The sequence below is a fragment of the Terrapene carolina genome, unplaced genomic scaffold, assembly GCF_002925995.2.
Source record: "Terrapene carolina triunguis isolate 2854851 unplaced genomic scaffold, T_m_triunguis-2.0 Scaffold18, whole genome shotgun sequence".
NCBI classification, from domain to species: Eukaryota; Metazoa; Chordata; order Testudines; family Emydidae; genus Terrapene; species Terrapene triunguis.
In genome coordinates, this window is record NW_020664369.1 from 11,313,523 (window position 1) to 11,327,193 (window position 13,671).

A 13,671-nucleotide genomic window follows, 5' to 3' on the forward strand; every position below is an offset into this window, starting at 1 on the left:
CCACTTCTTCGGATGCATATAGAGTGAAACATATATTGAGGATATATGTTTCACTCTATATGCATCCGAAGAAGTGGGTTGTAGCCCACGAAAGCTTATGCTCTAATAAATTTGTTAGTCTCTAAGGTGCCACAAGTACTCCTGTTCTTTTTGCGGATACAGACTAACACGGCTGCTACTCTGAAACCTGTCATTTGAAATCTGTATCCATCTTTGCATTCCAGGATACAGGACATTTTCTGATAATTGTTAATACAAGTATTTTGGCAAAGTCTGCATAGTTTGGAGAGGAAGTGGGGGTGACCTAACCTGAAGATGAAGTGGCTTGAATGCCCTAAAGAAGTGGATGCAAAGATTAAAAGGGAGACTGGGAAATTAAATGCTCTTACGAGACCTATGTAATACAAAAAGACTAATCCCTTAATACTTGTGTGCCATACTCAACCACTTATATTGGAGTAATCATGTTTACATCCGTGCATGAGCATTAGTGAGGGCAAAATTTCTCCCCTGAATTGGAAGCTGGCAGTGACACATATTACTTAAGAAAAAATGCATAGAGCAAATTTAAGTTTTTAGAAACTTTTCTCCTTAGAAGAAACCTACATCAGCTAACCAGAAACCCTGAGGAAACTCAGCCCATTTCCCCCCTTAATCACACTGGCTTTTTGCTTTTCCCTTACAAAATGCTTGCACAAATTCACTCCGTCCCTCTCTGAACTGATCTCATTGTGAGTCTGAAATCTATAGCTCTTGTTCTCCAAAAAACATTGTGGTAAGGAATGTATGACCTTCAGATCGTCTTCTCTGCACCCTTGATGCACAGCTTTCATTCATACTCTGAGCAATACAGATGTGCAGGAGGAGCCCTCTTTGGCTGACAGCTCAAATGAGTAAGCATGAAAGAGTAAAAGATAGTAGCAGAGATGGTGATCGGATAGGATCCTGCCTTTTACTGTCACAGGGCAGAAACTCTTTCCACAGCTCTAATTACCATATTCACCATTGTCAAAAGAAAGTATGAACAATTGTCAATAGCATACAAAAATGTTTCCCAAAGCTATTAATAATAATTTAAATACATTTCCGATGGGCTATAATGGTCAGAAACTTGAATTTGAACAGACATTTTCTGTGCATTCATAGAGCTCAAAAGAGAAAAGTGAATACTGCTGAGGAGTTGCTAGGTGCAGAAATACGAAGGAGATGCTTATAGAGATTATTTTCATCCCTAATTGTCTAGAGATTGTACTCATTGAATTTATTTTTGTAGCAAAATAGCAAATGCCATCTCTACTCTTACTGTCATAGGAGCCTTAATAAAATGGATTTGCATCTTAATAAAAGCCACCATTATGCTGCTCACAAAAGTATAATTTATTTAGACCAAATAGTTTGACATATAGTAAATGCCCATGGATTTCAACAAAACACAAAAAAAGGTTAAGTCAGACAGGATTTTGAGCATTTATTTACAATGGACTTGATCTTGCATTGATACCTGATCCAAGGCCCAGTGAGATAAATGGAAAGACTTCAGCTGACTTTGATGGGCTGTGCTTCAGGCCCACAAAAGGAGCATTAATGCTGCATGGAAACCAAGTTACTGCTCAACTGGAGGAGAAGGTCTGTAGATAGGTTCCCCTTTAGAATGTTGAGGATCATGTTACGACCATAGGAAATATGCTTTGTGGGCTTGATCCTGCACTCATTGAAGTCAATGGCTGAACTCCCACTTCTTACCTTCTATGCCCACTCTCTACTTCCACTTTACCCAACTACGGTTCTCCTGAAGATGGAAAATTATTTATTCATTACAATAGTATCTTGCTCTTGCTAGTATAGTGCTAACTGCTTTTCTGTGTAGCAGTAATTTGCTTCAAATACTTTATTTGTTCAGTTACAATCTGTAGTTTTGTTTTCTTGTAGTTCAATACTTTATACAATCCCCTCAGCCAATAAATACAGGGCATTATACAGAAAATAATAAAACTCAAATACAATACACTAACAGCTATAATAAACCACCATCCTCTTTAAATAAAAAACACATAAAAACAAATGATGTAAGTAGGTCCAAGTGATACAATTAATAAGAAACAAATAGGAAGTCAAGGCAATAAATGTTCTGTAGAGTCAATAAGTATTATTCTTGCAACATCTTTGGGGGCAGGGGAACGGAAAGCATTAAGATAGACGGATGAGACAAAATAGACTTCAGTTGGAAGGGACTTCCATGCTATTGGGCCCCCCCAGAACCAAAATGCAATTGCTTACCAGTCTCATATTGCACAGTGAGAGCTTTAAAGAGTGAGTAGTGTGTGGGCTCAGATACCCATCCGTACAAGGCTGAAGGATCAACTTTCAAAGGGCCTAAACCATGAAGAATATTAAAAACCATTAGTGTAAGTTTGAAGTCACACTAACACTTTATCTCAGGTTATTATTATTATTATTATATTTATTTATAAATATGTTATTTTTTAAATGTTACTTATCTTTAAATTCACAATTAGCATAGTGCTTTTCAAATTTAATTGTTCTAGAGGAAAAATGAAACAAAACAAAAACCCTTTCATGCTATGATGTGTATTCCGGTTTGGAAATCTAGATTTTTCTAACAAATCCAGTTATCTCTCCAGCAACTGCTTTCTAATTCATAGCAACACAAACTCATGGAAAATCATCAGTTACTTCTACCAATAAGCATGTTGAATGTATTTCATTGTATTATTAAAGACTTGTTTGAGACTAACGAAGAGGATGTGATAAAAGCTTACAAATGATCTATTACAGTGGAAATAATTATACTTTTACATAACTGCTACTAATGGTCAAGTACTGCAAAGAGTGCATGCTATTCGAAGGGCATTCACAGGCAATGTAGACCTTGACTATGCACAATTGTGGCCTGCAGACTTTTTATACTTTTAACTTCTTTGTGTCGTCCAATTACTGGTTCTTCATTGCATTAAAAAGAAAATCCACTTCACTTTCTTAAAGCTGAACTTTTCAAACCATGAAGAGGTTCGGAAAGCATATTTTAAATGTATTTCATTGATATGGAGCTATGCGGTGCCTCCTTCATGCAATAATAGACTAATAATTTGTCTTTTTAATAGATGTAAGACAGACAATATTGTTTTAAATGAAGAAAAGTAAGAAGGATGTATTAAAACCATTTTGTAGAAATAAAAAAAACCAGAACACTTTATCTTTAAAAAACCAAAACAAACAAACAAACAAAATCAAATCAAAGGAAAGAGGATAAGCTTCTTGGTGTTACCATCACAGCTGCTCAGATCAGAAGCTGGAGAGAAGCTGCCAGGGCGACAAAGTGTGTGTGAGTAATGGTAGCATCAAAGAACAGTATAAATAGGGATTCTGATTTTCAGTTTCAATTGAAAACATAAGATTAAAAAAATGCTGATCGTATATTTTTTCCTAGATCTGGTGAAAACACAGCAGGGTTCCATTCAGGAGCCTTGCAATGAGAGTCACATACTGTTCACTATACAGATTGCAGCTTTTATGTAGTCAGTGTTTTCCTAATATTTTTTTCATCCAAAAAATGGCTTTTTGTGCAAATTGAAATTTTTCCCAATAAAACTCCTGTCATCAGAGGAAGTTTCAATTTTTGCAACATTTTTAAAATACTTTTAAAATCAAATTAATTGTCACCATTTTTGGTTGCTTATTCAGTAAAATGTTTGATAAAGTCACTTTTTTTGTGTGTGAGAAAAACTAAAATTAGACCTTTTTTGAAAAGTGCACTATAAACACAAGTTCAGAATATTTTTTTGTGTGAGAATGCTTTTTTGTGTGTGTTTTTATCAGCTCTATTTCTTTATAATACTCTCCTCAGTTCATTTTTGGGTGCACATAGGAGTGCTGTGATAACAGGCTTTTTTTTGTGTATGTTTGTTACAAACAATAGCAAAATTACACATACACTTTCACCTCAAAAGATCATGAATCATTTTAGAATTTAAGACCTTGATTCTGCAACTGACTGCATGCAGACAGACCCCTGCACCTGGTTCCATGGTCAGGGTCTGCCCACATGGTTCTCCATGCAGGGACTAGGGACTAAGTATCAGCTGTGGAAGCTTCTGTGGGTACAGACTACATGAACTCTCTGGCCTGCCTAGGCCACAGCTGTGGAGATATTCCAGAAACTGAGCATGCAAGCATCCTGCTAACACAACCTCTCTGCTGAAGCCTTGAAAGTCCAACTCGCTTTCCCCCCACCTCCCATCCCATTCAGTTTCCATATATGAGTTCTAACTAATGACCACAAGGGAAACATTGAGCAGGTGTAAGGTTCCGCAACTTCCCAATGAGATATTTATGATAATTATTATTTATTATGAGGGTTCAAGTTAGATTATTGATGAGATATCAGATAACCCATGCTCAATCAGCTTTATTAGTCAAAGATAAAACAGCACAACACAGAAAGGAAAAGGGTAATATTTTACCAACCTAATCTGGGAAACAGAGTCTCACAACTCTTATACATCTTAATTTCTGACTTGTTACGCTAGGTGTCTGCATGTACAAAGTCCATGTCTTGCTTATGAACACAAAAATGTCTTTGCTATGAGACAAAGTTCAGGATCTATCAAGCTTCTGCACTACCTTGCTATACGGTTCAGAAACTTGGATCCTCTTACAGACAGAATTGAAATGGCTAGTGGCGTTCCATATGTGCTGTCACTACCAAGTCCTGAGCATAAAACGGTTTTACATTGTGTGAAATGTCATAATCTTGCAAAGATAGGCCTTCCTTCAATCACTCATTATGTTCAAAAACAGAGTTGCATGCTGGCTCTGTTGCCAGGATGGACAAAAACACCTCAGCACACTGTGTTTTCAAAGTCATTGATGCTTGAAGAGGTACACAGCCTGACCCTACCTACTGACACCGCCCCTAGGGTCACCCCAAAGATTCATACATTCAGAGGATTGAGCCAGACCTGGAAATTTCTCTAAATGATACCTGGTATGATGCCATCGACCATAATCCCTCTGGCTGGCCTAACAGTCCTCAGAAGACTTTGAAAGTTTGAGGATGCTGCATGTCTGACAAAGCGGCTATCAAGGAAAATCCTTAGGGTGACGCAAAAACAATTCTCTTTGAGTGATACAATAGCTCCAAAATTGAATTTAGCCAAGAGAAGACATGGAGGGAACTACTATTATAGAGTGAACTGCCATAATGCCTATATTTTGGTTACCTAATACTTTCTATTAAGTAAGATTTTTGCAACGTATTCTTTGAACTGTGATTCCTGCATTGTTGAAGCAGACCTTTGATATTTGCCATCAGGCTTGTAGCAGTGATGGAATAAACTGCTGGCTTCATAAGTATCTTGTTGCTTCCAAATCATTGGAAGGACCATAGTCACTTGGTTAGAAGGCTGCCATTAGTATAAGTCCATAGTCCATAGTTTTGAGCAGGAAATAGGCAAAATGGAGGTGTTTCCAGTGCCTTTTCTATCTTCTGCCATGTGAAGGAAATCCCATTGTTCTTACTGTGGAAAATTACAGTAACAAGATGGTGTTTGGAGTCACATGGGCAAGTCACATATCCATGCATGATTTTGCCTAGTCACAGCAAGAAAGTCCATTACCTATACCTCAAAAGCATGTTCATAGGAAAGTCCCTTCAGGGTAGGTGGGTGTCTTCAACTGTGATTTAAATGTTATTCTGATGGGCCACTCAATTTGAATAGTCCCTCCAAGATGTGCTGGCTAACTACCTTGTGGGTGTTACCCCAGGAGCAAACAATTGAAATCCAGGTATAGAGCTAATACTCATAACTTCAAATACCAAAATGATACATGCATACAAATAGCATAATCATATTCAGCAAATCATAACCTTTCCATGGACACCTTACTTGACAACCTTTGTAGAAGATTTGTGGCAAATATATAACAGTGGTTGCAACAATGATCTATATGGTCATATTTTAACCAGATAACATCATAGTGGCTTATTGTTATTAGCATATGGGATATTACAATTTTATAAAAAATGAGAGGATGGTGTTGTGGATAAAGCATTGGTATGGGACTCGAGATATGGGTTTTAATTCCTGATCACAGATTTCCTGTGTGACTATGGGCAAGTCAATAGGTGCTAAATCCAAAGCTTTTTGAAATCAATAGGAGTCTTTTCATGTACTTTGTATCAGGCCTTTCATTGTTTTGTGACTCAGTCTCCATCTATAAAATGAGGATAAGCATAGTTCCTTTTCTTCACCCATTGTCTTGTCTATTTAGACAATGAACTCTTCAGGAGAGGGGCTGTTTCTTTCTGTGTCTATATAGCAAAGGGGCCCTAATCTCAGTAGGGGCCTGTAGTCAGGGCCAGCTCCAGGCACCAGCTTCTCAAGCAGGTGCTTGGGGCAGCCGCTCCGGAGAGGGGCGGCACGTCCAGGTATTCGGCGGCAATTCGGCGGACGGTCCCTCACTCCGCCTGGGAGTGAAGGACCTCCCGCCGAATTGCCGCCGCAGATCGCGATCGTGATCGCGGCTTTTTTTGTTTGTTTGTTTTGTTTTGGCTGCTTGGGGCGGCCAAAACCCTGGAGCCGGCCCTGCCTGTAGTTGCTACTGTATTACAAAGAACATATGACAATAATTTGTGATTTTATGCAAATATATCTATTTGCTATGCATGCAAGTTATAAGCTGAAGGAAGATAAAATAGGAGGGAGAAACTGTAAGCACCTTATCTCTACTATTTTGAATATACTTATTGTTACTGCCTATCCTTTTCCCCCTTGTGGATTCCTGGACCTCTGGAGGACTCTCTGTTGGGCTTGGCAGATGAAGGCTTGTTTGTTTGTTTTTCCACATGTGGAGGAAGAGACACACACGTGGATCAATGCACAGAGCTGAAGGCCACAATCTGTAAATGCCACCATTGTCCATTTTCACTTTAGTTGGGCGATATACCTTGTCCATATGCATCTGATTTGATGTCAGATCCTTCCCCCCGCTCCCCCACAAATGGCAAAAAGAAATCTGGTGAGAGAGATTGGTAAGAGGACAAGAAGGACCAGCCCTGCTCAGTAAGGAGGAATATTTTAGGCCACAAAATCATCACTTTCAGAAGTGGTGTGCCAAGTCTTCATTTATTCACTCTAATTTAAGGTTTCGCGTGCCAGTAATACATTTTAACATTTTTAGAAGGTCTCTTTCTGTAAGTCTATACTATATAACTAAACTATTGTTGTATGTAAAGTAAATAAGGTTTTAAAAATGTTTAAGAAGCTTAATTTAAAATTAAATTAAAACACAGAGCCCCCTGGACCAGTGGTCAGGACCTGGGCAGTGTGAGTGCCACTGAAAATCAGCTCGCATGCCGCCTTCGCCTACCGCTTATCTAATACCTCCTGGAAACACAATTAATTCTTTCAATGTGTCATATTTTTCTGTACTTGTCTTCTTTTGTGTTTTTGATGGTAAGTATATTTGCATGAAAGAAAATCTTTGTTTCTGAATTTGATGGCTTGGAGTGCTGGGTCCTCAATAGAAGTAATAATCCTGTGCTTGTGACATCAATCATTTCCTCATCAGCCAATTCTGATGTTACAAACAAATGATTATGACTTTAGCTGGGGACAAAACAGCACAAGCAGAAGAGTTCTTTAAAAACAGACCCCATGTTTATTCAAATATCCTTAGAATAAAAAGAGGATGATGGAGAGGAATAGCAAAAATTGATCCTAAATACAATACTTATGTAAGTCTTTTGTCAAGTGACAGCAGGACTCTGGCAAAATTGTGTACCATATTGCCTGAATAATCCTCAAGTCAATGCTTGGATTTACTTCAATAAGAACTATGGTCACAGAACAGTAAACATTCTGTTTTTATTGGCACATAGCAAAAGCCTATTGTTTTTATTTTTCAGGGGGGAAAATGGGTCATGAAATCTTCTAATGTAATATAAATATGAGCAGCAGTAATTCATGCATATCAAAGTGACTATATTGTGTCTATATACATACCAATTACAAGCAACATTTCTGTTATAATTAGAATAAAATTATGGGTTTTCTTTTATTCAGCATATTTCCTGACAGCGTTAGATGTGAACAAATTACTTATTAAAGTTTCTTCTGTGTTTGTGGTGGTTTTCTTCATTTCCTTTATATTTGGTTTCTTTTATCTGTCATGCGAGGAAACTGTAAAATCAAAGAAATGTGGTATTTTAGTTCCCTATATTATGGTCTGCAGATTAGGAATGGGAAGTGATCTGATGGGAGTTTAGCAGAAATTGAATGATATGAGAGAAATCCTGTGTCCCCATGGGACAGAGATGAAGGCAGTATTTGTATTACTGCAGAAAAAGACATTTATTAGCACTTCAGCAATTTATGCCTGTGCCAGGACTGGCAGAACCTCCTTCACGTCTTAAATGACAGTTCAAGGAAGGATTCAGATTCAGACCACACTGCTCAAAAAAAGTCTTTATGATCAAGTGCTGCTTTGTCTTGCTTTTAAATTAAGACTTTAGTTCTCACACATATGATAGGATAAGAAAATGGCTTTATTCACTGTGGATCCATTCCTGCAGTCTTTTTTTAGGGTAAAATCCTGCCCCCTATTTTAACTCCCACTGAGATTAATATATTGACTCCTATTGCTTTTATTAAAAGTTGGATTGGGCCATGTTTGTAGAGAAGCCAGGAAACACTCAAACTCTCAGATTCCAATGCATGGAAGAATAGAGAACAACTCCATGGGGAGCTCTCTTTGTACTTTGAGTAAATGCAGTTACTGTGAGGTATAACTGCAGAAGGGATGGGCTACTACTTATTTCACAGAACAAGGCTGTAAATGTGAGAGGGCTAGCCCTGCTCCAGGAGATACTGACTAGCTCTGCTACTGTTTCATGATCTAGGAAGGACCTCATTTCCCCCTTCCATGTAGCCCCCACTGCATTAATCAAAGCTACTGAGACTTGGGGTGGAAGGAAGGATTTCACTCTTATTCCTTACTCAAGTAAAACTGCCTTTGGCTTCAATGACAGTTTTGCTTGAATAATTAATGTAGGGTTTGGACCTCTGTTTCTGCAACAACCGTTAACAAAAGGAGCCGGAGGAATCAATACATGTTGCTTGCCTTGAAAGTAATATTTGCCAAATGCACTGCTGCATTGAAACAGTTCAAGTCCAGCTTTTCCAAATGAGTATTATTAAAACAGATGTGGTACCAGAATGCTCTATTACCAGTGTCCTGAAACACAGCATAGCTTCAGGATGGAATTCTGCAGAACAACCACGGTAATAAATATAGGTAGTTGTCTGCCATTCCACACCAAAAGGGTCCATATTAATAGTAGGAAAATTCCCTAGCTTTTCAAATTTAATTTGTCACAGATCTCTGTCAGTGGACTCTACTTAACTCTTTTAGCACACTTGACTGTATATTGCTCAGAACGAATGCCCCTTTGTCGCTGGGAGTTCATAGTAGCTCTTCTCTAGCACCCCTTACTGACAATTGCTCCAGTGCTGCAGCCATTTGCCTCTTCTCATAACTCAGCCCTCAGGTCTCATTCACATTTTAGCTCCACCCCCCACAACAAAAGTCCAATGTCCTTGCATCAGATCTTCAACCCTGACACTCAGCGCTATGATCCTAACACTCCCCTATTTCAGGGCTCTCAAAAGACCTTATAGCCTGAAAACAGGACTTGACATCACCTTCCATGGTGGCTGGTAGGAGAACCCAGGCCCTCCCACTACACTGGGTTCCAGTCCAGGATCCTATATGTAGCAATCAATGTCTGCTCTATCAGACTCCTTGTTGCTGACTCCCTGAACTTCTCAGTACCATAGCCTGTCAGCAGGCCTCTCCAAAAGCTTCTATAAGTTTAATAGAATCATAGTAATGTAGAACTTAGACTTTGAGAGGTCATCTAGTCCAGTCCCCTGCACTGAGGCAGGACTAAGTATTATCTAGACCCACCCCTGACAGATGTTTATCTAATCTGATCTTCAAAACCTCCAGAATAGATATTTTACTATCGCCCTAGGCAATCTATTGTATTGCTTTACTACCCTTACAGTTAGCAAGTTTTTCCTAATGTCTACCCTAAATCTCCCTTGCTGCAATTTAAAACCATTATTTCTTGTCCTTCCCTCTTTATAACAATCTTTCATGTACTTGAAGACTGTCATCATGTCCCCCCTCAGTCTTCTCCAGACTAAACAAACCCATTTTTTCAATCTTTCTTCCTAGGTCATGTTTTCTGACCTTTACTCATTTTTGTTGCTCTCCTCTGGACGTTCTCCAATTTGTCCACATCTTTCCAGAAGTGTGGTTCCCAGAACTGGACACAGCAATCCAGTTGAGGCCTTATCCGTGCAGAGTAGAGTGGAAGAATTACTTCCTGTATCTTGCTTACAACATTCCTGCTAATACATCCCACAATTATGTTTGTTTTTTTGCAAAAGTGTTACATTGTTGACTCATATTTAGTTTGTGATCCACTATCACCCCCAGATCCTTCTCTGCAGTACTGCTGCTGAACCAGAAATTGTCCATTTTGTATTTGATTATTCCTTCCTAACTGTAGTACTATATTCTGCATTTGTCCTTATTGAAATTCATCCTATTTAATTCATACCATTTGTCCAGATCATTCTGGGTACTTACAAATTGATTGCTTGATTATTTAGTCCCTTAGCTTTCAGGTGCAGAAGTTAAGTTGACTGGCCTTTAATTCCCTAGATTGTTCTTATTTCCTTTTTCATAGGTAGGCACTCTATTTGCCCTTTTCCAGTCCTCTAGGATATCTTCCATCCTCCACAAGTTCTCAAAGTTAATTGGTAAGGGCTCAGAGATCTCTAGCCAGTTCTTTAAGTATTCTAGAATGTATTTCATCAGGCCCTGCCAATTTGAAGACATCTAACTTGTCTAAGTACTTAACTTGTTCTTTTCCTATTTTAGCTTCAGATCCTACCCCATTTACACTGATGTTCACTATGTTAGTCATCCAATCACTGCTAACCTTTTTGATGAAAACTGAAACAAAAAAGGATTTAACACTTTGGTCATTGCTGCATTTTCTGTTATTGTCTTTCCCTCCTTATTGGGTAATGGGCCTACCTAGTTCTTGGTCTTCCTCTTGCTTCTCATGTATTTGTAAAATGCTTTCTTGCTACCCTTTATATCCCTTGCTAGTTTAATCTCATTTTGTGCCTTGACCTTTCTAATTTTGTCCCTACATGCTTGTGTTGTTGTTGTTTTTATAGTCATCCTTTGTAATTTGACCTAGTTTCCACTTCTCATAGGACTCTTTTTTTTTAAGTTTCAGGTCAGAAGATCTCCTGATTAAACCAGGGTGGCCTTTTACCATATGTCCTATTTTTTCCTAAACATTAGAATAGTCTGTTCTCATGCTCTTAATAATGTCTCTTTAAAAATAAATAAATAAATATATAATCGCTGCCAACTCTTTTGAACTCTTTTTCCTCCTTAGACTTGCTTCTCACCTACCAATTCTCTGAGTTTGCTAAAGTCTGCCTTCTTGAAGTCTGTTATCTTTTGTCTTTATTCTCCTGGTTTCCCTCCCACCATTCCTTAGAACCATGAACTCTGTGTTTTCACGATTGCTTGTCATGATGTCTTCCACCCTCTACTAGTCACAATCAAATCCAGAATAGCCTGTCCCCTGTGCCCTGCTGTATCATTTTCCCAGTAGATGTCTGGGTAGTTGAAGTCTCCAATCACCACCAAGTCCTGTGTTTTGGATGATTTTATTAGTTGTTTTGTTAGTTGTTTACCCTTCTTTGACTCACTGGGCTCTCCTCTGGAATCCCCAATAAATCCCAAACCAAAAGTACAAACTTAAACCAATTTCTACCCCCTTTGGGTTTGAACTCTCATCCCTCTTAAGGTTCTTCTGCTTTTGTTACTCCACTGAGCACCTCCCAGTGCTCTCACCTTAGAAGCCCAGATCCTGCCCTTTTATCAAGGCTCACTACCAGCACCTGCTCCACCCACCTGCAGTGGCTGGTCTGTCTTCCTCCTAGACTCCAACAAGATTTTCCTACTCAGGAGATGATCCCAGGGCCAACTATTCCCATTAGATTTCCTACTTGAGCCTTGTGATCTCTCTCCACTCTCTAGTGCCAAGAAGGACAGTATAGAGTTCTTCCTTCTTTATTTGCAGCTTCTGTGCTCCAGACTTCCCACCATTATAGCACCTTCCAGCTTCTTCTCAGCTGGTCTTCATCTTTAAGAAGTCCTGGCCCATCCTCCACGTGCAAGCATGTGGGTTAATTGGTGTCTCAGGTGAAATTTAAACTTTCAGAGACAGGATGAGTTATACACACCATTACATTCATTACATACATAATGTTTTTCTCTGTAGCAGGCCAGACTGGGACTTAGGTGATTTGAATTCTATTCCAAGTTCTGCCAAACACTTATTGTTATCATCACCTTGGGCTACTGTAGCAGGATGATCTTGCCGTATAAGATCCAAGAGGCCTGTTTAATTAATCCCATTCTGCACACCTGTGCTGGGCGTAGGACTTAAAAAGGGAAGGAGCCCAACAATTAGTACCTGCAGAAGTTTTAGCAGAAACTTTCTGAGGGGTGAGTAATATCAGAGTTAAGTTTTTCACCAGATTAAAAGACAAGTCACTGATGGGACTCATGATCAATTTGACTGAATAAATGGTTTTGTATGCAGTTACTTGAGAAAACTATTGATATCAACAAGAATACATAAGAACGGCCATACTGGGTCAGACCAAAGATCCATTTAGCCCAGTATCCTGTCTTCCGACAGTGGCCAATGCTAGGTGCCCCAGGGGGAACAGGAACCTCAAATCCATCCCCAGGTAAATATAATATATGTAACATAATGTTTAAATATCCCTCAGAGAGCAGTATGAGGATTCTTTTGTTATTATATAACACTATTTGGGGGTGTGGAAGGAGTGATACTGGCAGGGTAGAAACATGCAGTAATAATTACAACACAGAAAACAGGCAAACTATCCAAAATAGTGAATGTCTATAGACCAATTGCCTCTATGTCCTATCTGGGTAAAATTATGATGAGACTGGTGAATGAAAGAGTAGGTGTTTATCTGGAAAACAATGTCATTATAAACAAGGTGTAGAGTTATTTTGGGAGAGGATGATGCACTATTGATCACATTGTTAAATTAGAAACTGAAATACAAAGAAGTAATATGAGGAACAAAGGTTTCATGAGAGCTGTCTATTTAAACAATGAAAAGATGTATGACATGTGATAGAGGGGAAGTTTGTTGTACCAATAGGGATAGTGGGAAGAATGTACAGGTGTATTACAGAAATTTTGAGTAAAAGGACCACACAGGTCAGTCAGGAATGTTATGCTGAATATAAATAATATTAAAAAATGATATACCACAGGGAAGTGTTATCAGTCCAACCATAGTTAATATTATGATAAATTATCTCCCCAAACAAATAAGTAATGGTTTATGTGTAACTCTGTTTGCAGATGATTGTGCTCTGTGGGTTGGAAGCAGGAATATTGAGATGGTAGAAAAGAGAATCAATAAAGTGTTATGTGAGACCTCTGACTGGAGGAATGTATGGCTGTCATAACTATGAAGGGAAGGGTAACAGCTCTCTGTGTACAGAGAC